The sequence below is a fragment of the Zophobas morio genome, unplaced genomic scaffold (assembly GCF_036711695.1).
Source record: "Zophobas morio isolate AGI-343-1 ecotype UQ-CSIRO unplaced genomic scaffold, CSIRO_AGI_Zmor_V1 ptg000049l, whole genome shotgun sequence".
NCBI lineage: Eukaryota > Metazoa > Arthropoda > Insecta > Coleoptera > Tenebrionidae > Zophobas > Zophobas morio.
Genome location: NW_026972154.1, coordinates 222948 through 250814, shown reverse-complemented (window position 1 = coordinate 250814; position 27867 = coordinate 222948). Strand labels below are relative to the sequence as shown.

Genomic DNA, 27867 nt, shown 5'->3' with positions numbered 1-27867 from the left:
TAATAAATTGTTAGTCAAAATATATGTGGTTATCTTCTTCAAAAAACTGATGACGTCAGCTCAAAAGTTTGCCGAATAAATCCTATCTAGAATATACAAAATATGATGAGTCTGTACTTGTAATTTATCATTCCATTCACATTTTTTGAATTTGCATATACCGAGTGACTCAAAAAAATAATGAATGCGTAAATTTATTTTATTGGTTTACTCAGGAACTACAAAACCGACTGCTTTGAAATCCACTCCGAGAAAAAAACATAGTAGACATGCAGTCGTCACGTTTCCGACAGCGAGGGAAGTACTGTCTAAACTCTTTAGACCAATTTTTTAGATTTGGTTTTACAGTGACTTAAAAAAATGTATGGTACAGTCAATTTATTTTATTGAATAACTCAAGAGTTGCAGAAATGAATACCTTTGAGATCTTGCAGACGTTTTAAAGTTATTGTAAGTATGGTAAATTGTTAATCATTAAAAATTGATGGGACGGCTCACTCGAATTTCGCAGATAATTTTGGAGATACAATACAGTTATTTTTAGTATTAGTTACACTGCACCAGTCCAAGGTGATATACGTGTTGATTGTAAATGTTGATTTGGTCATCACAAAATTGTGTGAAGGAAAGACTCAACAAGAAAATGCTGAATATGTTACATTATACTTTTGGTCCGAATGAAGTTCTATCGAAAAAACGTTCGATCAGTTGTTTGACAATGGTTGGTATAAATAAAACTGAGTAGATGCTCATACTCGAAATACGAAGCATCTACTCGAATATCAAATCCAAATGTTTCTAGTTTTTCTAGATGATGCTAATACTTCAATAGGTACCAGTTGATGCCCAAGTAGCATCTCGATACAACAAAAACGGAAAACAGTGACAGTGTTCAACCATCAAGGCAAAAATCGAGTCACCAAAATACAAGTTAGTATTAGGTAGACACCTTGAGATGGGAATCTCTATGGCCAATGAAAGAAAAAACGCACTGCACAATTTATGCATAAATAAAAGTTAATTACCTGAAAAGTTTTGGATATTCCCACTCCAAACTGAATGCATTTTTTGGCGACGTTCCACGTTCATGAAAGTCCCCATATTTAGTCAAAACTCACTCTTACAACGATCCTGCTCGTTTTCTAAGCTGCTTTACAGACAGCTCAATTATTTGCCACGCCGATGCTCATTTTTAGATTGAATGCTCACAAAACGCGTAGATGTTCAATTTGTGTCCGGGGAGATACAATGTTTCCAAGTAGGTACTCAGTACATAGAGTAGATGCTCAGGTATATAAGATTATTACTCTTTCTAGGTACTTTGTACTTCGAATATGAGTATCTACTCACTTTTATTCATACCACCCAATGTCTCGCTTCAATGTTTGATTATGTTGATTATGAGCACAACGCTGATCAACTTCCGTGTCCGAATTACCCATGAAATAAATCATTGCGGTTTGCACCTGAGGTAGTTCGTCGCACATTTGATTGACTTCGTGGACCTATGTCAGCTTGTCGTCTTCTCGGCGTTGTAATGAACTTCATAAAACGACACAGAATTATTTTCGCAGTCAATCAAATCTGTAAATTTTGTCTTGAGAATTTTAAAATACTGAAAACTTCAAATGAAATCCTCGAATAGCGGTAAAGTTTGAGGTTTTGTCGAAACCAACAAAGTGAACATAGGTAAATAATATGGCAGATCAAACTTTAACGAACACTTTTCTTGAAATAAACGACGTTTTTTTTTACGAAAAAACAAACAACGACTTGAAATGCAATAATACTTTTCACAATCGCACGGAAGAAATAGTTTTGTGTGACACGTCAGTCAGGTGACAGGTCCGTCAGGAATGGCCAACTATACAAATTCATTCGAAGTGGCGATTCCCGTGCAAAATTTTAAAATTTTTTTTTATCTTTTAGCCGTCTCATTTTTTATAAATACTCTTACATATAAACCTTCTCCTGGCGATAAGGAACACGTAAAAAAAAAGAATCGTCCAATTCGGTGCGGTCGTTCTGAAGTTATAGGCGTACATACATTTCGGCGATTCATTTTTATTAATACAGATAGATGATTACATCAAAAGTTTCAACACGGTTGGGTGAGAAATAGGGGTCCAATAAAATGGCCAGCAAGATAACCCGATTTGAACATCATTGATTATTCCCTTTGGAGTGAAATACGAATTACTTTGATGAACGGAAAGACAAAATTGTGCTCTTGTTGTATTCGAGTTTTCGTCGATCAAGATTTTTTTTAATTAAATTTAATGAACTATGAGAATGAAAACATGGTTGTTATTTTTTCATAAAGAAGTAGTAAATTTTCATATATCTTACTAAATAACTTTTATATTAGTAATTTTAAACTTTTGGTTGCTTATAATTTTTTGTGGTAAAATATGTAAATGATTCATTTATTAAAAAATATAATGCGTAAATGTCATTTCCGGTGTTAACGGAAGTGAGAATTAAAAAATGCGTTTACCACCAATTATTATTATTATTATTTTATTATGATTACTTCTAATTCGGATCTTCACAAATAAAAAAGTTAAAGGAGTTGTATCAAATAAAAAACACACCGGTACATATGTGGCTGTTGTCATAAGGATGAAACTGAACACGTCGTTTTGGCTTTTTTGCCATATTTTAGTGTGTAGAAGAAGAAGCCTTAAGGCTCTACCACACCTCAAGAAAATTTGTATTTTAAAGGATATGCAACTTGTAAAACACCCATGCTACGTCGTTATGACAGCTGCCAATCATCTCTAAGGGTTAAAATCGTTCACTTCGTTTACAATAGCTAGTTTTATTACTGCTATTGTCAGCGGGGGAAGTATATCCCAGCTTGCAGGTAGAGCAGAGTAAGGAACTAAAATATTTATCTACTATGAAAGAAAACAAACAATATTTCTTAGCTTACGTTCGAGAAGTAAAAACGCAAAAACACGTCTACTGGTATATAAAAATTGCCATTTTGTAATATTAGTTTCAAACGTTTTGAGCGATATTTGACAGGTGTATGACGTCATCGATAATTTTTTAAATAGCACCTCCTACCTTTTTTTAGCATAAAGTCCCTTGAAAGAGAATTTTTGATATGCGGTTTAACCTAATGTACTGTTATAAGAAATGAAAAAAGCCAAATGTGTGTTTTAAAATAAATTAATAAAATCGTTGTCAGAAACCGTTGAGATCTTTACTCGCAATACACACAACAAAAAAATGCTTGTTCATATATATAATTCCGACCATAATTCTTTCTCTTATTTTTAAATTCCTGTTTCCATAAAAATTTGTACGTGTTGGGCATATTCTGTAAGTAGGTAGAAAAGTAAAATTAAATTTCCAAGAATATTTTATTGTAGGTACGAAGGTACGTTATTGTGAGTATTTCTTAGTAATCTTGGAATTTTTCAACCCAAAATCTTAGAAATTTAGGTAGGTACATACCAACATACCTAGTTACCTCTCGGAATGTATTTTGAATGAAGCAAATTGGTCGACAGTTATTTCGACAGAACTTCTCTCGCCTCTGAAATACAACAAAACAAACCTAGCTTTTTCGAAAAATTATAAAATTTGAATATGCGAATGTTATTTTTTTTATGCGAACCCGGATACGTTAAAATTTTTTCCAAAAATTCTAGATGTCTAGGGTGAAAATTCTGGACGGATTTACACACCACAAGTGCAGGAGTATCTAATTTTATCAAATTTAAAAAACTTTGTATTATAAATTTTGGAGATGACGTCATCCCATTGGTGGTGGAGATGATTTGCCAAATTTTAGTTAGCGTTTAACCATCTACATGAAATTTCTAATATACATATAAAATATGGCAATAATCGATCCAGTAGTTTCGGAGAACACTTGTCTAATAAAAAATGGATACAGACACCAGACAGACAGATAGACATACAGACAGACAGACAGACAGACAGACAGACGGACATACGGAAACGGGAGACCACTTTTTTCGTACTCTAGAGGTCATAACACGTCGAGAAATTGGTACTGGACGTAGAATTGTTGACATAGGCCACTTATTAACAACACTGAAATCAATCAGTACTTTAGACAATATTGAAATAACTCACGAAAATTGTTATCGTTTAAAAATTGTTTTCTACTACAAATTTCATATGTACGGAATATTCGGTAATCTTTGTACTGAACCTGAAAATCATATATACAAAGTCAATTATGCAGCTATTTGTGGAGCTAGATCAACGGTCGTAGGTTATTCTCAAATTTCAGAATTTTGTTCAGCTCTAGATATCCCTCAAATACCCCAGGCGACATATCGTAAAGCCGGGGCTAGAGTTCTAAAGAGCATCGAAGCACTTTTCGAAGAACAAACCAAAACACAGGTAATGAAGAGTACCGATTAGCTGTGAAGGCGAGGGAGGTAGATAATGATTGCGTCCCATATATTACCGTTATTGCCGATGGAGCTTGGAACAAATGCTCTTACAAATCCAATGCACTGTCTGGGGTAGGACGCATAATTGCTGCCAGAACTAAAAAAATACTTTATGTTGGAGTCAAAAACAAACTTTGTAGTTTCTGTAAAACCTGTATGAAACAGAAAAAAGAAATTCCAACACATAACTGTTTTAAAAACTGGGAGCAAACATCTATGTCCATGGAAGATTCAATTATCTTAGAGGGATTTACTTTAGTAACTTTATAGGAGAATTATAGGCGACGAGGATAGTAGCGTATTAAAAAAAGTTCGGGCTGCAAAACCATATGGTGCATATTATTTTATAGAAAAAATTGAATGTAGAAATCACATACTTGGTAATTATTGTTCCAAAATTAGAGAAATAGTTAAAACAACGAAAGCAGATATCACTATTAAAAATTTTTTAAAAATACAGTAGACGCCGCTTAATATGATCACGGTTAATGTTATCAACCGGTTAGTGTGATCAAAATAGCTTGGAACGGGCCCACGCAATACCAATGCATTACAGTTTTGCCGTTTATTGTGATCAATATTTCGCTTATTTTATACAAGCGGAAATTGCTTTTTTTGGAGAAGCGAGACGACTGAAACTAGCATTGTGTTTTAATGAACATTCATTGGTCGCAAAAGGTATTTAGGCTTATAGTACTCACTTTGTACAGCCACAATCAGTGATAGACTTTAGTAATCAGTGCGTTTTCGTCTTTTGAATGAACGAATTTTTTCTATTTTAAATTTGAGTGGTACTTATGTAAAAATGAGCACGTCAAAACGACTAGATCTCAGCTTACTAGAAAAAAAATCTCAGCCCTTTCTCAACAAACTTCTAAAATAACCAAAGGAAATCAAGAGTTCCCTTCTCAGAATGATAACCAACATAAAAATAAATTTTAATCTATCAGCATAATGAACACTGTCTTGTTCATTATTTTGGTTTGTTTCAAGTTTTACTGTCTCTGATGGTGGTTTTCGCTTATTGTTATCAGTTATCAGCAAAAATGAGCCTCTTCCTTCTTTTCCAGCATATATTTGGCAATCACGAACAATGTGCAAGTTATTTTTATTATAAAAGTGGACAGTCAAATGATATTTTAATTTCTACTTTCGCAAATGGTATTTTATACGAACCTTACAAACAAGTTTTAAATAGAATTGCAACTTTGTCGTCTAGTTTACTTTTTGATATTGAGAACAATGCTGTGGAATGCTACAATTCTGTCGTTAATAAATTTGTGGGAGGAAAAAGAATAAGTTTTTAAGTTTTTCTGCACGAGGATCGTATCAAGGGTGATGCTTTCCTGCGGCAATAAGTTATAATAATAAGGGTACGTTCCTAATTCCGTTATTCAAAAAAAAAAAATTGGGGAGGCCAATGTTAGTATACGAAGGCGTTTGTGGAACAAAAATTGAAAAAAACAAAAACGATTAATAAAACTAAAACCTCTATTAAAAAATTGCGTATCCGAAGTCTGGATTCCGGTAAAAATAATATCGTCAACGATGAACAAACGAAAACGAAGTGTATGAAAGAAAAAAATCGGATTTATTAATAAAGCTGTCACAGAGTAACGTAAATGCTATTGAAAAAGGTACTTGTGGTCAGCGAATGTGTAGGGAATGGAGTAAAGAAAGGACAAAATGAGAGACGGAATTAACACCGCAAATACCGTTAAAAGTATTGTGCATTCCGATAAAACTTTATGAAAAAATTGTACAAGTCTATACAATTTGCTATTGACAATGAAGAAAAGGCCAAAGAAAAATTTGAAGCTCTAACAAATTTGAAAAAAATTTTTAGGAGCTTCTCCAGATGGGTTAATAAATTCTAATTCAATTGCAGAGATTAAATGTTCATATGCGGCTTGCAGTAAAAATATTAAAGAGCTATTAAAAATAAAATCATTAATTTATTGTTCAATAAATGCAGTTATTACAATTACCTAGTTTGAACCAGAACCACAACTATAGGTATGTATCAGGTATAACAGGGTCCAGTGCATATAGCTAAAAGATATATATATCCTTCTTATTAATGCTATTGTCAGGTACTTCAAAGGGTGGTCAAATAAGCTTAAGGTATTTAAAAGGTGCTCTATTGTGTGGGCCATAAATTACAGCTTACCGACTCAGCTAATATTTTGGGTTGCCTAACTTACCAAAATTTGCCCAAAATGCTTTGCAGTTTTTTTACAATAACTAAAAGAAGTAAAATTTTAACAGAAAACGAAGAATGGCGCCTAAAGTAGAAAAAAATTCTCTATCACCTCGATATTTTTTAAAAGCACACCGAGTTATAGTTTTCGCTAAAAATCCGCTGGGGTTTTACGCACTTTATTTTTTATTTTAAAAACTGCTACGTTTTTTAAAAAATACAAGTGCTTCCTTAAAGATTTTTATGTCATGAGCACGCACATGTATCGCCCTGCTCTTCAACTGTTAAAATAAAGGCGCAAAATGGGTTGGCGTTTTGCCTTATTTTGGCATCTTTTAATGACTGTGTGGCGGAGCTTTAAGGCCTCACCAGTTTCGCTAATAACAATTTTGCACGTGTTTCTACATTTGAAAGATTCCCAGGTAGCAGACTTAAGTCTTTTCATTGTAAGGAGCCTGCAGACAATTTTCTGGAATTTCTAATCTTTTGGCGACACTCATTTTGCTAATAACTTCATAACGTCACTTTTACTGCCTTAATGCCTCATGCTGAAGGAGAAACGATTTCTCGTCGAAATTGTCTATGGTATTTTATTTATAATATATTTTATAAACAAAATCTTTACCTCCTCTTAAATCTTTTCCCTAATTATAATTCGTAACCGTTTCAAAACAAAAATTTTATAAAGTCGATATTTGGGTTTGTTATTCATTATCATTGTTGTTGGAAGATATTTTCGTTTAAAGGTTTATTTGCTGTCTGCTGTTAAAAGACAAGGCTGTGTAGCAGGTAAAACGCCAACCAGAGTGCGTTTGCTCTTTTGCACTAAAAATATGATGACATCAGGGCACGAGATTTGCAAAGTAAATCTAGTTCGAAATGTATACAAATTAAATTTATAAAAGCAAGATAGTAACATTGATAATTGAAAAACAACAATTAGAATTTATTTATTCTTTCTGTCCACAGAGTTAACGACGTCGTTTCAGTGCTTATGAAACAAATAACATATTTTGTGTCAGGACACATAAATTTGTCCCCGTTAAAAAATCGAAAATCCATTTTCTCGTTAGACACATTGTTAAAACTCGTTTGACTCAGTTTTTAATTTTTCGCTGCAAAACTATTTTCTGTTTTCTAGAAATGTCCTCCCCACCACCACCTTGTGGGGGTACAAGTTCCACCACCATTTTCCACCCCACTCTTTCGGTTCGATAGCGGTAGGTCGTTAGGGTGTCGTTAGGTACACATCAGTCCTGTTCCTGCCTGTTCTTGTCGAGAGCTCAACCAGGACGGGAACTGTTCTGGTTGAGCTCTCAAAAAATTAACCATCAAATACCTGAGGTAAGACTAAACTGCATTAATATGTTTTGCAGGTGGCAAAGTAATCGCTTTCGGCGATAAAAATTTTTTTCCAATTAAAAACGTATTTCTAAAGTTTCGCAAATATCACTTGTTTGGCTTTCATTGGAGGTTCAAAAATAATGAATATTATAAATATTTGTAAGCTTTGTTGATTATTTTTATTTTTCACCCCAACAATACTATCATTTAGATTTTTATTTACTATTATTATGGTAGAATTCCTTTAATTTTGGCAAGATTTTGTAAAGTAGTATGTTTCTGTTTCTGTCTTAATCCGATACAGTTGCACGAGAAATTTTTTTAAAAACGTCTTTCTAAAGTTTGGCAACTATCACTTGTTTGGCTTACATTAGACGTTCAAAAATAATGAATATTGCAAATATTTGTAAGCTTTGTTTGAGATTTTTATTTGTCACTCCAACAATATTATCATTTAGTTTCTTATTTACTATTATTGTAGAACTCCTTCAATTTTTGCCAAATGTTGCAAAGCGGTATGTTTCTCTTTCTGTCTTAGTCCGATATAGTTTCGCGGGCATTCTTTGCCTGTTTAAATACAGTCTATCAGTGGAAGACAGAAACAGAGACATACCAAGAAGTTGCAAATGGTACAGTTTTACAACACCTTGCCAAACTTCAAAACCCCATGCGATAATTATAATTTTTCTGTTTAGAACTCGCTGCTACTCTGAGATTATCAGAGCTCCAAGTTAAAATCTGGTTTCAAAACAGACAACCGAAACGGCGGAAACAAGCAAAAACAAGTGCATTGGAGAGAAAATCCAAATGGACAGCTTTCACCAGCAGAACCTCTTACAGCAGCAGCAACGACAATCACAACCGGGTCAGGGAACAACATAAATAAAAAATAAATGAAAAATAATGAACATGCTAAAAATAATGAACATAATATGGACTTTTGGGGATGGGGTGAGATTAGAGAATAATAGCAGACTAATTTGTATGCTGTAATTCTAGAATCTCGAAAGTTGTTCTGTTAATCTAATCAATTCATATCATTACTTGGTCTTAGTACCCGTAATGATAGAAGTCTTGCCTGAATGCCGGTCATTTCCGGGTCAGTGGTGGGTCTTAATAAATGAACAAATAAAATAGATAACTTGAGTTTTATCTAATAATATACTTATTTCCCTTATTTTCCGTACCTATTTCATTCAGCCCAGTGCTCTTCCATCCTCGTTTAGCACTTCTTCCCAACTTTCCTTCGATTGTTTCAATCCTTCACATCTTTCCAGCATATGCTCTATTGTTTCCCCCCTCTCTCCAACAGATCCTACACTTTCTGTCAGTTTCATCCATCCAAAAATTTTTTTCTTTCTCTTTATTTCAACACCTAAATCTCGCCATCATCCTTTTCTCCTTTACACTCTCTCTCTCTCTCTCTGTGTGTGTGTCCTTTGGTACGTCCTCCTTTGCTATTTTTCTATACTCTGCATCATATCTGGACTCCGATATTCTCGACCTGCGTTCTTGTTTAGGGGTCTACCACACCTCAAGAAAATTTTTATTTTAAAAGATATGCAACTTGTAAAACACCCATGCTACCTCGTTATGACAGCTGCCACTCATCTCTAAGGGTTAAAATCGTTCACTTCGTTTACAATACTTAACTAGTTTTATTACTGCTATTGTCAGCGGGGGAAGTGTATCCCAGCTTGCAGGTAGAGCAGAGTAAGGAACTAAAATATTTATCTACTATGAAAGAAAATAAACAATATTTCTTAGCTTACGTTCGAGAAGTAAAAACGCAAAAACACGTCTACTGGTATATAAAAATTGCCATTTTGTAATATTAGTTTTAAAAGTTTTGAGCGATATTTGACAGGTGTATGACGTCATCGAAAATTTTTTAAATAGCACTTCCTACCTTTTTTTAGCATAAAGTCCCTTGAAAGAGAATTTTTGATATGCGGTTTAACCTAATTTACTGTCATAAGAAAAGAAAAAAGCCAAATGTGTGTTTTAAAATAAATTAATAAAATCATTGTCAGAGACTGTTGAGATCTTTACTCGCAATACACACAACAAAAAAATGCTTGTTCATATATATAATTCCGACCATAATTCTTCCTCTTATTTTTAAATTCCTGTTTCCATAAAAATTCGTACGTGTTGGGCATATTCTGGAAGTAGGTAGAAAAGTAAAATTAAATTTCCAAGAATATTTTATTGTAGGTACGAAGGTACGTTATTGTGAGTATTTTTTACTAATCTTGGAATTTTTCAACCCGAAATCTTAGAAATTTAGGTAGGTATAGTGAACCAAGAGTTATAAGGTTATATGGCCATCATAAAAGTAGTTGATCGCAAATAAATACCCCTTTTGTGTGGTTCGCACTAAGCTTACCGGTTGGCAATAAATCATCTTCTAAACAATTCTTGCTCATATTTAACAGGGCCGGCTTTCAAAGCGAGTGGTTATTTCGGAACCCTCAGCGGCTGCAGGTAGTAAAGAAATAGTGGAGTGGTGGATTTTCATATCTAGTGAAAGCCGCCCCTGAACGAAACCACAAGAGCCGGTCGAGCTGCAGTGGACACGTTATTTACGACCCTAAAACCTTTTCTATTGTAAACAAATTAACTTCGACACAATGGGATGATTTTATGATGGCCATATAACCTTATAGCTCTTGGTTCACTATACATACCTAGTTATAGTGAACCAAGAGCTATAAGGTTATATGGCCATCATAAAATCATCCCATTGTGTCGAAGTTAAGTTGTTTACAATAGAAAAGGTTTTAGGGTCGTAAATAACGTGTCCACTGCAGCTCGACCGGCTCTTGTGGTTTCGTTCAGGGACGGCTTCAACTAAATATGAAAATCCCCCACTCCACTATTTCTTTACTACCTGCAGCCGCTGCGTTATATCTTGTACGCCGTATTGAGCAAGGTGATCCCTCGGTTGTTCTTCACACCACTTTTTTGCTCCTTTTTAAATAATGGTAACCGAGAGTAGTGATGATGGTAATTTGCATAATGTTGTATAAAACGATTTATTGATTATGCCACTTTCTTAAACCGTCCCATTAATGAATGTGTTTAGATAATTTGAACCTTCATCTCATTTTCAGTCTCAAAGAGTACGAGAAAAACGGGAAGTCACATTATAAAGTCGTCGACAACAAGCTCATCTTGATGCAACAGTTGATTAAATTCCAGATGGATAATTTGTTTGATGAGGACAAAGTTCTCGGGGATAATATTAATCAAGTTTTGAACAACAATTGGTCGAGAATGTTTGCCAATGTTAAGCCAAATTCTGAAGAGGCTTTTAGAAAGATTTTTGCCGCGATTTTTGATAATGTGTTGTGAATGTGAATTATCAGTCAAGTTGCTTAATAAAGATGTGATAAAACTGGTTCTTTGAAGTTGTTTTTGTTGTTTCAAATTAAACTTTATTTTAACTATTTGTTTCAATTTTTTTTTTTTTAATAATTGTTATGACGCGATATCAATTTGTTTAGTATGGCGTTGTCACAAATTTGCAACTAAAAGCTACATTCTTTGTTGACAATGGTAGCAAAAAACTCAAAGTCATAAAACTGCTATTTTCTTGATACACTATCTTAGGTTTTTCTTATAGCTCAGTTATTTTATTAATATTTTTCTTGTATACGCTCTATACACAATCTTATTTCAAGAAAACCCTGAACTCTAGTTTTACCTTCCAGTTTAGGAGCATTAAAAAAATCGATTCAAACATGCAAAAACGGATAATTGTTAATCAAGAATCTCAAACAAATATCATTCAGTATAGTTGCGGAAAATTTTTATTATTCTGCACTCAACGACTCTTAATAGGACTGGTTTTTGAAGGCAGATTGTTTTTAGTTTTTTCGTTGGGCAAGGCCCAATTTTATATCATTTCTAAAAATAAAAAGAAAACATTGTTCATAATATATACTGTATATATACGTAGATACATTTTCTTGCATCAAGGCTGTTTAGTACTGTGATGAAATTTGGACAGTGGAAAGGGAAATAAACGTTACTGTGGGTAATTGAAGCTGAGAAGATTTTGAAATAATTTTGGTTCTGTAATAAGTCTTCGTTACTATAAGTTTAATGCTGTGGTGTCCTAAATTTGAAATTTAAATTTCGCGCTGAAAAATCAGGCAATCACCCATGCTGGATGATTGGAAATTTTTGGAATACAGCGAATATAGAATTCTACAAGGTCACCCAGTTCCTGTTTTGGGCACGTTACATACATTACATATAATTCAGTCTCCAATTTCATAAGTCGGCAATTATTTAACTAAAATGAATCTCATTCAAAGCAACGGTCTTCGTTCACCGAGCTTAAATAGTGCAATATCATTTTATCAATAATTTTCTAATTTGAGAATTGTAAAACTTAACGTGTAATTGAAAGGACCTTGAACATTTTCACCAATCACTTGCTTGCTCCATTTCTCCTACTTCTACTAATCAATCAGTTGTCATAAATTCAAGAAAGATAAAACTTGAACTTTTACTGCCATTAAGGGATAAGATGGAGTAGCGAAAGTGGAACACACGGTTTCTAATGAAACCTGAATTTCCTCCTCACTCCTACTTTTGTATATCAAAATCTCTGCTCCAAAGCTCCCATTGGTGATCTTTAACACTTTAACTATATTTTCCTCTTTAGTCTATTCTTTCTCCTTATAAATTTTATAATCTTTGTCAATATTCTCAGTTTCCTTCATATGCCTCAGACTATATATAATCTTCATTATTATACATTCTTATTCCCTTTCGTTTTTGCTTTCCTTCTCACTTTGTTTATAAAAAATAAATCCCAAGAGGTGCAGGCCTCACAAGTACGGACAATATGAATTATAAGTGAAACCAATGAGAAAATATGTTGTCTCAGTATACACACGCATCTGGCATTTTTTGTTTCAATATATGATATGAATTTTGGAAAATATTAATTTGAAAAAGAGGGAAGTAGGTAGGTTAAGGCAAAATACATACATAACTAGTCAAATATTTGAGTGCAGGACGTAATGTTCGCATTTGAAGGAAAATCAAAATTCTATACATATACCAACTTTTATTATTAAATGCATTAAATTTATTAAGAGCACTGATACCATGTACCCGCGTGTATAAGGTTAACGGTGTTAAATTTATTTTTTGTTATTAATAATGTTATTATTGTTACTATTACATGCATGTGTACATACACACAATTATTATTATTACATATTATGTTGCTTATGTTTTCGATTCTTTATGTAGTAGTAGTGTGCAGTATTGATTTCTTTCATCGATTATCCTTGAGTGTCCGTTTCGTAATTAGGTAACAAAAATGGAATAAATTTTAAAAAAAGGCTATTAAAATAATATTCCCACAGGCACAAAAAAATATTTTTGCTGTAAAACTGTTACTAGTAACCAGAAACTTCAAAGACACAGACTCAAGGTAATAACATTTATTTGGTCAGAATCCGAAACGCTCGGATGGCTAGCAAGCAGGCAATGTTGTAAATTTTTCCAATTATTATTATGACAGCTAGGGTTGGACGGTCAATATTACTGACAGCTGTTCCGAGCCCAAGAATTTTACCCTTGCTTTTAAACTGCTTTTAAGATGGAGCTGAAGTACAATATTTTGTCGGTGCGAATTATTAGCACCGCACCCAAGGATTTTAAATAAGTCTACTTATTTAAAATCCTTGCACCGCACCGAAAACCTCTACTTGGATGAGCGACTGTACTACTCTCTTATCTGAATAAATTACCTGAGGACCGTCGTCCGTCCTCAGGTTGTTGTGTTGTGTTTCTATTGTGCAGGTAAATTTTACAATTATCTAAATACTCTTCACGATTTTTTTTTTTGTATTAAGAAAGGCAACATATTGATCGATATAAACCAGTAGAATAGCAGACAATTAAACTACCATTTCAGAGGTAACAGATTTATTATATTAAATACATATTTTCAAAACGAGCAAATAATCTATACATAAATAGTTTGTAATAAAGTTGTTTTTTAATTTTTAGTGACTTTTTTTCTCTGTGTGCTTTTAAAATATAATCAGGATTTCTAACAGATAATCTCCTACGTCTCCTAGGAACAACAAGTTCCGGAACAACAAGTTCCGGAACAACGCATCCGAAATAAAATTTTTGGGGTTTCAGAACCATTTTTTTACAAAATTCTTCGTCATATGGAACGTATGTGATTTTACCCCTTTTGAGTGTCCAAATGGCAAAAATACAAGCTTTCCTTTTCGTTATGTGCAACTGGCCTAGCATTTGGTAATAATATACATGTTCCTTATTAATATATGATTTACCCTTTTTGTCCATTGTATGGTAAAACGAGGGATTCTGCTTAAAAAAACATGATGGTTAAATTTTCTGCATTTAATTTTGATAAGTATGTATATTTAAATTTTTAAGTTCGATTTTCTAGATATTTTCAACATGTACAGAGCTACATAAACATTGTATGTTGATTGTTTTTTGTTTTAAATTATATCGTCATTGACATGTTTTTAGATGGCAACTTAATAATTTTTTTTGAAATGTGAAAACTTTTTGAAAGTTTTTCTACAGCTATATATGAACATAAAGTTTTGATTATGCTAGAATAATGTATTTTAAAATACAAAACGAGTGTGGCGATTAAAATTAAAAAAGTTTTTTCCACCAAATATGGAGTTCCTGTTGAAGAAAATGACAATGACGACTCTCGAACAAGAAATCATTTTAAAATTTTTATGTAAAAATTTGTACTTCCAAAATACAAAGTCTATTTCCATTTTACTTGATAGATGTAACGTGTGAGTCATAAAATCTTGCCCCTAAGTTAGCAATAAACGTAAAAGATATGATACGACCAATCTGTATATGAGTTTCTACTGTATAAGTATTTAAGTTGTGAAATACATACAAACGTACATACCTGCTTATATAAACGCAGTATTCTAATAAACAGATAAATTTTCCGATTGATAAAATGACCACAAACTGTAATCACTTGTATATTGCTACAAATATTAGGATCCTATGACCAATTAGTGTGTAGACCAAAGGTAAGAAGAAAATAAAATCTGAATTTGTGAAAATTAGCTAAATAATTTCTAGTAAAAAAATCTCCTGAATCATAACATAGTTGGCCTCTTCACTTTAATCCGTTTATCTATGAGTGATGGCGTTAAGCTCTTTAGGCGTATACCTGGTCTCATCCACAGTAAACCAGAAAATTACTCAGCTTGAAAAATATTTCCGAATCAGTTTTTTCGGCATGTGTTTTAGAGTTTATTCATTATCCGGTTTTGATTTTTCAAAAACAATTCTACGCCAGAGTAAATTTACTACAGATGCCTGTAAGTAAAATTTGGAAATTTTTCTAAATAACTTTTCTTTGTATACATGAGTAAATTCGACCGTTTAAGTTTATATTTCCAAAAAATTCGACTATTAGCACGTTACAATAACAACCATCTCCGTTAAAACAAAATGAAATTTGATTGATTTGGTCTCCTCAAAAGAGGAAAGAGGTCGGATAATATAAATACAGGGCCGGCTCAACACGGTAAGCGAAAGATGCACCGCATCGGGGCGCCCATGACAAAGGGCGCCGGGCGGCGGGCACCGCCTATGCTTTTATATTAACTCTATAAAAATAAACATTGAATCACTATGTACAAAATATTATAGCAAGAACAGACCAAGGCGCCCATCGAAAACTTTTCGAAAAAGCTACAGTTTAATATTCCACTATGGGGAGTGGTTCACAAAAACAGATCATAAGAAGTCACTTTTTGACTGTAATAATTGAAAAAAAGTGCACCTTTGGGTTGGGTGATTGGACCTTTAGATCAATACTGACAAAAAGTACCAGATTTATGATTGCACTATCTGAATAACAATTTGACGAAACAGCGGTATGACCAAAACCAGATGTTTTTCCTAACATTTGTCACGTTTGTTTTTACCATAAAACTCCATGTCGGCACATACTTAAAAATTTTATTTTTCAAGTCTAGTCGGTTGGTTGTGCTGATTGTTCAACAGTTTTGTTATATTTTTCACTGTTCCTGTTTGCAACCGAATTTGATTCTGTTGTATCATTTTGTGGCTCTTTGTCATCATTAATTTTACATTTAAATTTCGAATAACATTGAGGTAAATCTAAATTAAAAATAACTTTGAAATCGTTTCAATTTTACAATATTAAAAATTCAAAACTTTTTGTAATATAAATATTTTTATACTTATACTAAAGTCTTTGCCATTTCTATTGAAACACCACTTGTTAATCGTAAATTTGGTAACGTTCATATTCAGACAATTTTCTAACTAAAAGCCGTTGTCAATCAACTAAAAACTGTTACCAATTGCTAAATTTTAAGCAAAATCAACAGGTGGTGTTTCAGTAGAAATGGCAAAGACAATATGTAGAAAAGTTGTTGCCTGCAGCTCCCCTTGCGTGGAATTCACAAATCATTTTTCATCCCGTTCACTCCCCCCTCCTTAGTGAACCCGTCTAATTTAAAAAGTCATAAATTTTTGTCCCCGGTAGGGGCGGAATTTCAAAAAATCCTTTTTTAATGGGTGCTTATAACACAAAATGAACCTACTGTCCAAATTTCATTTTTGTAGCTTAAGTAGTTTAGGCTTTGTGTTGATAAATCAGTCAGTCTGTCAGTCAGGACAAACACTTTTATATACAGTATGTCCCCGGATTGAGTTCACAAGAGGAAAAAAAAACTGTATTTTCTATTTTACAAAAAAATGATATAGGAATAACATTTTTAGCTTAATTCAAAACGAATAAATCTGCAATTAAAATTTTAATACTATCAGGCTGTGTCCTTAAAATCGAAAAAAACTAAAAGTAACGAAGAACTGAGAAATAAGAAAAAAATAATTTTAAAAGTATAGACCAGGAATATTGAAGTTTTAATTGCAGATTTATACGTTTTGAATTAAGCAAAAAATGTTATTCCTATGTAATTTTTTTGTAAAATAGAAAATACAGTTTTTTTTTCTCTTGTGAACTCATACCGGGGACATAGTGTATATATTAAGATTGATTCATCATAATTTTATGTATGTTTGTTAATAAAAATATCGCTCTACAAAAATGTGATTACAAAATTTTATTTGTTTTTTTTTTACAAAAATTTTTTAGAGGGCGTTGAACAGTAAGTTGCATCGGGGCGCCTGGTCCCTTAGAGCCGGCCCTGTATAAATAGCTGTAATGGAGTAAAACGGGTCGAATTTAATTTTGGCCGAGCTCTCATTACGAAAATTATTATTTTATTATGATTACATAAAAAGTTTCAACACGGTTGGGTGAAAAATGGGGGTGCAATAAGATAGCCAGCAAGATAACCCGATTTGAACATCATTGATTATTTCCTTTGGAATGAAATATGAGTTACTTTAATGAACGGAAAGACAAAATTGTGCTCTTGTTGTATTCGAGTTTTCGTCGATCGAGATTTCTTTTAATTAAATTTAATGAACTATGAGAATGAAAACTTGGTTGTTATTTTTTCACAAATAAGTAGTATATTTCATATATTTTACTAAGTAACTTTTATATTAGCAATTTTAGACTTTTGGTTGGTTGTAATTTTTTGTGGTAAGATATGTAAATGATGTATTTATTAAAAAATATAATGCGTTAATGTCATTTCCGGTGTTAACGGAAGTGAGAATAAAAAAATGCGTTTACCATCAATTATTATTATTATTTTATTATCATTACTTCTAATTCGGATCTTCACAAATCAAAAACTTAAAGGAGTATCAAATAAAAAACACATCCTGTACATATGTGCTGTTGTCATAAGGATGAAACTGAACACGCCGTTTTGTACTTTTTGCCATATTTTAGTGTGTAGAAGAAGAAGCCTTAACTCACCAGTTGGGTTAATAACAATTTTGCACGTGTTTCTACATTTGAGAGATTCCCATGCAGCAGACTTAAGTCGTTTCTTTGTAAGGAGCCCGCATAGAATTTTCTGGAATTTCTAATTTTTGGCGACACTCATTCTGCTAATAACTTCATAACGTCACTTTTACGGCCCCATTGCCTCATGCTGAGGAAGAAAAGACTCTTCGTCGAAATTATCCGTTGTAATGTTTATTTTATTTATGGTGCCTTTAACTCTAAACGAAATCATTAAACTCTCTTAAATCTTTTCCTTCATTATAGTTGATAACCGTTTCAAAACAAAAATTTTCATAAATTCCATATTTGTGTTTGTTATTCATTATCACTATATGTTGGAGAAATTTTACCCTCGAAATTAATTCAAGCGTTTGTTGGAAGATATTTTCTTTTAAAGGTTCATCTGATGCTAAAACAATGCTGTGTAGTAGGTAAAACGCCAACCAGAATTCGTTTGCTCTTTTGCACTAAAAATGTAATGACATCAGGGCAACAGATTTGCTAATTAAATGTAGTTCGAAATGTATACAAATTAAATTTATAACAGCAAAATAGTAACATTGACGATTGAAAAACAACAATTAGAATTTCTTCCCGTCCACAGAGTTAACGACGTCGTCTCAGTGTTTATAAAACAAATAACATATGTCAGGATACATAAAATTGTCCCCGTTAAAAAGTCGATAATCCATTTTCCCGTATGACATACTGCCAAAACTCGTTAGATTTAGTTTTTAATTTTTCACTACCAAACAATTTTCTGTTTTCTAGAAATGTCCTCCCCACTACCACCTTCTGGGGGTACAAGCTCCACCACCATTTTCCACCCCACTCTTTCGGTTCGATAGCGGTAGGTCGTTAAGTACACATCAGTGCTGTTTTCTGTTCTTGTCGAGAGCTCAACCAGGACAGGAGCTGTTCTGGTTGAGTTCTCAACAAATTAACATCAATACCTGAGGTAAGACTGAACTGCATTAGTATGTTTTGGGGGTGGCAAAGTAATCGCTTTCGGTGATAAGAATTTTTTTCCCAATTTTTAAAAACGTCTTTCTAAAGTTTCGCAGATATCACTTGTTTGGCTTTCACTGGACGTTAAAAAATAATGAATATTTTAAATAATTGTAAGCTTTGTTGATTATTTTTAATTTGCACCCCAAAAATACTATCTTTCAGATTTTTATTTACTATTATTATGGTAGAATTCCTTTAATTTTGGCAAGATGTTGTAAAGCGGAATGTTTCTCTTTCTGTCTTATAGTCCGATACAGTTACGCGGGCATTCTTTGCCTGTTTAAATACAGTCTATCAGAAGAAGACAGAAACAGAGACATACCAGAGGTTGCAAATGGTACAGTTTTACAACACCTTGCCAAACTTCAAAACCCCATGCGATAATTATATTTTTTTTGTTTAGAACCTTACTACAACTCCTATCTATATCAACTATTTTATCTCATCCAGCACGTTTTTCATCTGAGGATAAATATTCAACGCTAAGAATCAGAATTAAGAAACGGTTTGGACCATTATCGACGCAACATGATATTACAAATTTTCGCTTCAATGAAAGATTATTTTGGAGTTGGACTGATCAGAGACCTTCAAACACCTGAGGTAAGACTAAACTGCATTAATGTATTGAAAAGTCTACTCAGGACCCAGCATTCAATCCACATGATTACTAAAAATTCATTGCAACATTGTTAATATACATTTTGCAGGAAGCCGTCGCCGCGCCGCCGGCCAAATCTAGGAGCCGCAAATGTGGCCCCACCACGACCACGTGCTAACGCATTCCGTATTCACCAACGGGGATTTTTTGGAGTTCGGGAAACAGGAGCATCTCGCCCCAAAACCTCCAAAGGCCATGTGGCGAGGGCACCGCCAGCGAGGACCCCCTTCGAGTGGATGAGTAGACGAGTTATCAGAGTCAGTGCAACCCTAGGAAAACAGGAACGAAGGACAAATACCGAATAGTTTATTCGGACCTCCAAAGGATCGAATTAGAAAAAGAATCCACTTTATTTAATTGTTACATAACAATCAAACAAAAATCGAAACTCGCTGCTACTCTGGGTTTATCAGAGCGCCAAGTTAAAAAAGAAGTGCATTGGAGAGAAAAGCCAAATGGACAGCTTTTACCAGCAGAACCTCTTACAGCAGCAGCAAAATAAATAATAAAAAGTAGTAAAAAATAAAAAATAAATAAAAAATAATAAATAATAAAAAATAATAACAAATCATAAATAATAACAAATCATAAATAATAACAAATCATAAATAATAACAAATCATAAATAATAACAAATCATAAATAATAACAAATCATAAATAATAACAAATCATAAATAATAACAAATCATAAATAATGAAAAATAAATAAATAATTAAAAAGTTTTATGTAATAATAATTGTTCTATTCTTTCTGCTTGCCCACCCCTTGCTTTCTTAGTTCTTCTTCCGTACCTCTTTCATCCAGTCCAGTCCAGTGCTCTTCCATCCTCGTTTAGTACTTCTCCCTACTTTCTTCCGATTCTCTCAATCCTTCACATCCTCCAGCATATGTTCTATTGTTTCTCCCTCTCTCCAACATATCCTACACTTTCTGTCCGTTTCATCCATCCAAAAATTATTCTCTTTCTCCTCATTTCCACACCTATAACTCGCTATCATTCTTTCCTCTTTTAGACTTTCTCTCTGTGTGTGTCCTTTGGTACTTGGTCCTTTACTATTTTTCTATACTCTGCATTATATCTAGACTCCGATATTCTCGATTTGCGTTCTTGCTTATGTATATCCTAGTCCGGTCAAAATAGACATAAAAATAATGATCAAATAACAAAAACTCCGACAGAGCTGAATTTTGGTACAGACCTTGGGTACACCAGTAGAAATAAATTGTCAAAAGTCCCCATAGATCCCAAGTGTGCTAAAAAATTTATTCAAGGTCAAAAGTCATTTTTTTTTTGTTTTTTCGATTTTTCTCGAAAACGGTAAGTTTTATCAAAAATATAGTTCAGACAAAAATTATAGAGCTTAAAATTATATACTAAACTGGCTCTTGTACTTTTTTCCCTAAGAATGACCATTCCTAAGATATCGCCGTTCTAAAAGTTGAAGGAGTTACATTCTACATGATATGCACACATTTCCACTCCACCTGTGATGTAGTTTACTTGGCGCGTTTTTTACTTCCCGAGCGTAAGCAAAGGAAGTATTGTAATCGAGTCCGTCGGCCGACTCTCTACTTTTACGTTTTCTCGATCTTTCATGACCCCTAGAAGACCAAGAAATAGGTCTCCCATTTCCGTCTGTCTGTCCGTCTGTCCGTCTGTCTGCCGTCCCGGATTTTTATTAGACAGATAATCTCCGAAAGTACTGGATCGATTGTTGTGAAGTTTTGTAGTTATATTAGGAATATCATGTAGATGGTAAAACGCTAACCAAAATTTGTCTAGTCATCCCCACCACTAATGTGATGACGTCACTTCAAAATTGTACATAGTAAGTACGTAGTAAAATGTACAAAATATGATGAGTCTGTGCTTGTGATATATCACTCCATTCATATTTTTTGGATTTGCATATACAGGGTGACTCAAAAAAAATTAATGAATGCGTATATTTATTTTACTGGTTTACTCAGGAACTACAAAACCGAATGCTTTGAAATCTTGCACATGTTTTAAGGTTATAAAGAGCATAATAAATGTTTAGTCAAAATATTTTTGGTTATCCCCTCCAAAAAATTGATGTCGTCAGCTCGAAACTTTGCCGAATAAATCCTATCTAAACTGTACAAAATATGATGAGTCTGTGCTTGTGATATATCACTCCATTCATATTTTTTGGATTTGCATATACAGGGTGACTCAAAAAAATTAATGAATGCGTAAATTTATTTTATTGGTTTACTCAGGAACTACAAAACCGAATGCCTTGAAATCTTGAAGATGTTTTAAAGTTATCATAAGCATGGTAAGTTTTTGATCAAAATATATTTGCTCATCCCCCCTAAAAAATTTATGACGTCACCACAAAATTTTGCTAAATAAATCCTATCTAAAATGTACAAAATATGATGAGTCTTTTCTTGTGATTTATCATTCCATTCATAATTTTTGGATTTACATATACAGGCTGACTCAAAAAAATTAATGAATGGGTGAATTTATTTTATCGATTTAATCAGGAATTACAAAACCGAATGCTTTGGAATCTTGGAGATATTTTAAAGTTATTATAAGCATGGTAAACTTTTGTTCAAAATGTATTTGTTCATCCCTCGTAAAAAAATTGGTGACGTCACCCTTAAATTTTGCTAAAGAAATCCTATCTAAAATGCAAAAAAGATGATGAGTTTGTACTTGTGATTTATCATTCCATTCATATTTTTTAGATTTTCTTAAGAGGTGGCTCAAAAAAATTAATGAAGTCAATTTGTTTTATTGATCAAATTAAAGGCAACACTTATTATTAATATTACATTGGACCAACCCAATTTGGTAGACACAAAATTTTTTAAAGTAAAAACTCGGTTGAAACATAAGGGTAGCACGCTTATTTACATCGACTTTAACATTACAGACGTACATTTGTTTTGCGCGCTCTCTAGGTTCCGCGAATGTGGTATAGACATGTTTATAATCAACCAATTGTGAATTCCACCGTCAAAAATTAAAATAAAACCCAATGTTTTATATAATAAGCGGAAGTCGAAGCAATAAAACCGATGGTCGTTTTGTTTACAGTTTCTCTGTTTGACTCTCACGTATGCTGTTACGCTTGTCATCTTAAATTACGAATGCTTATACATACACGATTTTCAGTTCCCTCTCATATTACACGCCGGCGCCTTATACGTGAGTAAATTGTTTCGTTATTTTATTGATTATAATAATAATAATAACTATAATGTCGTACCTTGACTTAGCGAGGCATTCTATTTATGTTTTTGAAGATGCATTTTTCTCTGCCTTTCTAAGGCTGCATTTTAATGCAAGCACTACCTATTTCAGTTCAGCTATTGTCCACCAGGAGGGCATTGGTCCCTATATTACCAACCAGCTTTAGCAGCGCGTTTTGCCTTGCCTTTGTAAAGAGCCATTATAATGAATTCATACTGTGCATTATTTTACATTCCACTGAATGGGTTTTAGATTCGAACGATAAATTTGGACGTTGTTTAGCTGTGGTGGTATAATGTTTGTAACTTATTTCATTTTAGAACAGTACACCTTTCTTCTAATTACAACCGCAGTTTATTTTGTAGTTAATAATTTTACTATCCCACTTTAAATTCTGCCATTGTATATGAATTTGATAATTAATTTTTGGTAGATATGTACCCTTACAATAAACTAGGCAAGAATCAATATCAATAAGTCAAATAATGCTACAATGATATGGAGCCAACGTAATAGTTTTAATATTTGACAAATTGAATTTGTGGCTATAAAAAATTGCGCTCACATGCGAGCCACTCATTTCTTTTTTTGTTTGTATTTTACAGATTCAACCACTACGACATTTGTTGTTACGCGATTTGTCAATAACATTTAATTTTTATAGTTATATGGCAACAACCTACCGATTTTGACTTATCGATTCAAAGGAAAGTATTTTAATTTACCGACCCAGTCATATTTCCAACTTCATCAGTTCTCCATGTTTCAGGACTACTAGTTTACCAAAATGATGATCTCTAAATTCCATCTGTCTCTGTGCCGTCTGTCGTCTGGCGTCTGGTGTCTATCTCTTTCTTCCCCACCACCAATCCGATGATATCATCTCGCAATTGTGCGATAACAAATGTACTCCTGCATTTGCGGTTTATGAATTCGTGTTAAATTTATCTCCTCAATATCTAGATTTTTGGAAAAAAAATCAAAATTTTATAACAAGATTTTACAGTTTAACTTTGAAATTGCAAAATCGACTGCTGAAATCTTTCAAACGATTTAAGGTTATCGTAAGTATGGCAAATTGTTACTCAAGCCTTATTCGTTTATGCCTTCCCAAAAAATTTGTATCATCGAAAAATTTGCGCAAACAAATTCTATCTAAAATATGCAAAACATTTGTCCAGTTTTCCTAAAACTTGGAAGTACTGTCCTTGTTAGTATTACACTACACCTGTCCAGATAGATGTATATGGTCTTGTTAAAATGCTGATGACGTCATCTCAAAATTTTATGACGGAAAAACTCACATGAAACATACATAAAGCATGCCTCTTTTCTTTTACTCTAACACTACATCCACTTCTTGATTTCTAACTTATAAGGGTTATCATAAGAAAATGTAATTCTCAAATTCAAATTTTATGATTATTCCAAATATCTGGATATGTTATACTATACCTCAGGTGGAAGAGATGTTCTGTCTAAATAACTTTAGACCAAATATAGCCCCTAGAAAACATATAGTATCGTCACCGTGGAGCAAACCTGGCGGAAACTTAACAAAAACAAAAATTATTAACACCATTTGACAGACCGCGAAATTTAAAATGGTTTTATGTTGGATTTAAAGTTTTGTAGTTTATATACAAAATATGGAATAAAATATAATATTTAATCAAGAAAGTCTTATTTAATAATTATTAGTTATATTAATTGACAATTAATTGACTAAACAGAAAGACCACGCCAAGACCACGTGACAACAACGATTTACGCGCTGTCTACTCTCTGCTGACACTGTTGCAGTCAAAATGTTCATTCCGTCAATGTATACACTGACTAGCCAACGTATGCATTGACTGATTTGCTCAGTAAATGTGTTCACAATGGACGATCTGTGAGCTTTAACTAGTCAATGTATACATTAACGGTTCCCGCTTAGTCAAAGTATGCACCAAATAATACATGGTGACATAACCTCACATTGTACCTACTCAAAGTCATTTAATAGATAAGGTTGCCACATTGGGATGCCATATTGATACGTCACAAGGGGCTCTCAAATGGCGCGAAAATTGCCCGTTTTAAATACTCGAGTAACGCACTAAAAACGGAAACTTTTAATCAAGTGACCGCTTCTACTTCGCAAATTTCAATCCTGTGTAAAGAACAATTTAATAAACCTCAAGAAAAATGTTTTGCTGCCAGTAGAACTTGAAAATAACAAATGTGACACTATTAACTGATTTTTTTATGCAAAAAATCTGAAAATCTGCATTTACTGGTTTACTTTTTCCTTTCTAGTAATATATCAAAACATTTCATTTTAGCTTAGACAAAAATAAATTTAATTTAAGGCAAAATAGGGTTACACGAGTCGCAGTACTAACACCAAACGTCAGAATTAGCGGTACAGACTTAGATCATATAATAAATAGATACCAATACTCAAACTGAAAGCTGTGACTAGACATGAAGCTATCTGTTGTCGTATTCTACGTCAAGGGGAGTAGTATAATGCTATCCTTGTGTGATCACCACATCTTCATCTTTGTTATATGCATTTCATCTGTATATGTCTATTTCACTTCCATCCTTGTACCGCACCAGCGCAACAAATAGCTTTTGACAGATGTTTCTTCTAACCTCTCTTTCGAGTTGTTGTACAAAAAACAATTTTAGAATTTAGAACAAAGATCCTATTTTAAGTGATGTAGTCATAAAGGATCACAATTGCTGCCCAATAATTTACTATTCCTTTCGTTATTTACTGTGAATTATTTATAAAATCAAGCTGTCAACATCTTTCTTCCGAAGTTAGTTCAGACATACTTCCTAAAATTTAAGCGCGCAAAATTCAAATAGTGATCAGGCAAGGATAGCTTCATTGTAATCCCTCCATGCACGAGAGAGATGTGTGACAGGAGGATGTCGTCACAGGCTGTCCTAGGGAAAGAACACGGCATGGTGGTATCTATTTATTATATGATCTAAGGGTACAGATCGTACAGATTAAAGGCATCAGCTGATCGGTCACACCAACTCAAAATTACAAGTTACTAAAAATTCCCAAGTAATACCAACCTCATTTTGACGTCACATGGGGCTGACACCTCTCCTCCCCCGTAAGCGATTTTGCCCACATACTCGTTTATGTGGTAACCTGTTCTCTATTAACTAACCTTGGTACCTACTGATGTTTTAGCGGTATTTGTGATTTATTGTTTTTGTGTAGTGTGTAGTACATATTAAGTGTTAGTTTAATATTATCTACAATGTATAAAACTGCAATAAAAACAAAGTTTGTTGTCTTCTTCGTTATCGATTTCGACATGCTAATCCTTTCTTTTATTAATTTATTATCATCTGCAAACTTAAAAAAAACTAGCTACATGTGGGAGTAATTCCTGGAAGTTTTTTCATTTATCCTATCTTATCTGTACAGGTTTAGACAACAACGTAGAATGTTTAACTTTTTATGTTATTTCTATTTCTCCATAAGCATTAGTGAATATACTGTTCAGCACTTAACTCATTTTTAATAAAAATGTCACTTGTACTACTTCTTCTCTGAGCTCCTCAATTGTGATGTTTAAGTATTTCTTTTTATTGAAGCTTTGACTAACAGACTGCAGTAAATGCATACACTGTCTAGTGAATGTATACATTTACTAGTAAAAGTATCCATTTCCATGCGCAGTGAATACTTTGGCTAAAACCGTACGTCAATGTATACATTGACTAGTCAGTGTATACATTCGCTGAAATGTACGCTTTGACTGTAACATATGTATATACATTAAATTAACTTCATTAACACAAAAAATGATCATTAATTATTTCAGTTTTTGCTTTATTATAAACTGTAAATAAACGAATGACCAGTATCTAACGGTTTTCTATACTAATATGTGTATATTGTCCAAAATCAAAAATTGCAAAGAAAACTGCTGCTATACTAGTTCTCCAATATTACGCGCTAATTACCAATTATAACTTGTTTTACCAGAGCGCCAGGTGAAAATGTCGCAATAAACATTCGTATGGAGTTCATAATACTGAGAGAGCAGATACTAGTTACGTATTATACAAGTGACAATAAATAAACGAATGACCAGTATCTAACGGTTTTATATAGTAATATCTCTATATTGTTCAAAATCAAAAATTGCAAAGAAAACTGCTGTTATTTTAGTTCTCTAATATTACGCGCTAATTACCAATTATAACTTGTTTTAGCAGGGCGCCAGGTGAGAATGTCGCAGTAAACATTCGTATGGAGTTCATAATACTGAGAGAGCAGATACTAGTTACGTATTATACAAGTGACAAAAATAGGCCCTTGACGAAATCCCAGATGATTCAATTTCAAAATTAAGATATTATGATTAACTCTATCAAATGTTTTAGCGAAATATGTACAGACTGAGTCAACATGAACGCATATAACGTGTCAGTAGATTCGATAGAGATGAATTGTCGTTCATCGGTATCACATAGCTAGTTTTCCACCATTTCAGAAACTTAGAGTCATTAAGGACTGAATGAGAATAACAATGGGACTGATATAGTATACATACATTTTTTCAGAAGTACTTCTAGCTAGGGACTCCATCCAAACCAAAAAAGCAAAGGTCTCATTGTCTCATAACTCATCAGTTCCAAAGTTGAAGGGGCCCCCTGCCCGGATGACGACTTTACAGCGGCATTGTACAAATATGACTCGCTAATAACCAATTATAATTTGTTTTAGAGAAGCGCTAGGTGATTTTATCACAGTAAATATTAGCAAAACTCATACCTACCTACCTATATTTACAGATTTGCCATAAATTTCACAATGTTTGAATAAAATCTTTCTTTTTCAAATTACTTAATTCAATTTATTCAAAGCATTATTTTATTAAAAAAAAAAAATTGGCCTACCGTATTAAATAGAACTTCCCTCGCTATCCAACAAATCCAACTTCTTCGAACAATTATCGAATTTGATTTTGTTAATGTAATTTTATTTTTTATGATAACGTCTAT

General features: G+C 33.2%; 2 long non-coding RNA genes across 2 annotated transcripts; both read left to right on the top strand.

The window, feature by feature from the left end:
• The first annotated feature begins 7903 nt into the window (after positions 1-7903).
• On the top strand, positions 7904-9124 carry LOC135142704 (uncharacterized). The gene is made up of 2 exons (XR_010282596.1): positions 7904-7983; positions 8679-9124. It is a non-coding gene; the product is annotated as an uncharacterized LOC135142704 (long non-coding RNA).
• Positions 9125-18816: 9692 nt separating this feature from the next.
• Positions 18817-20467, top strand: LOC135142701 (uncharacterized). The gene is made up of 3 exons (XR_010282594.1): positions 18817-18890; positions 19347-19546; positions 19654-20467. It is a non-coding gene; the product is annotated as an uncharacterized LOC135142701 (long non-coding RNA).
• The last annotated feature ends 7400 nt before the right edge of the window (positions 20468-27867 follow it).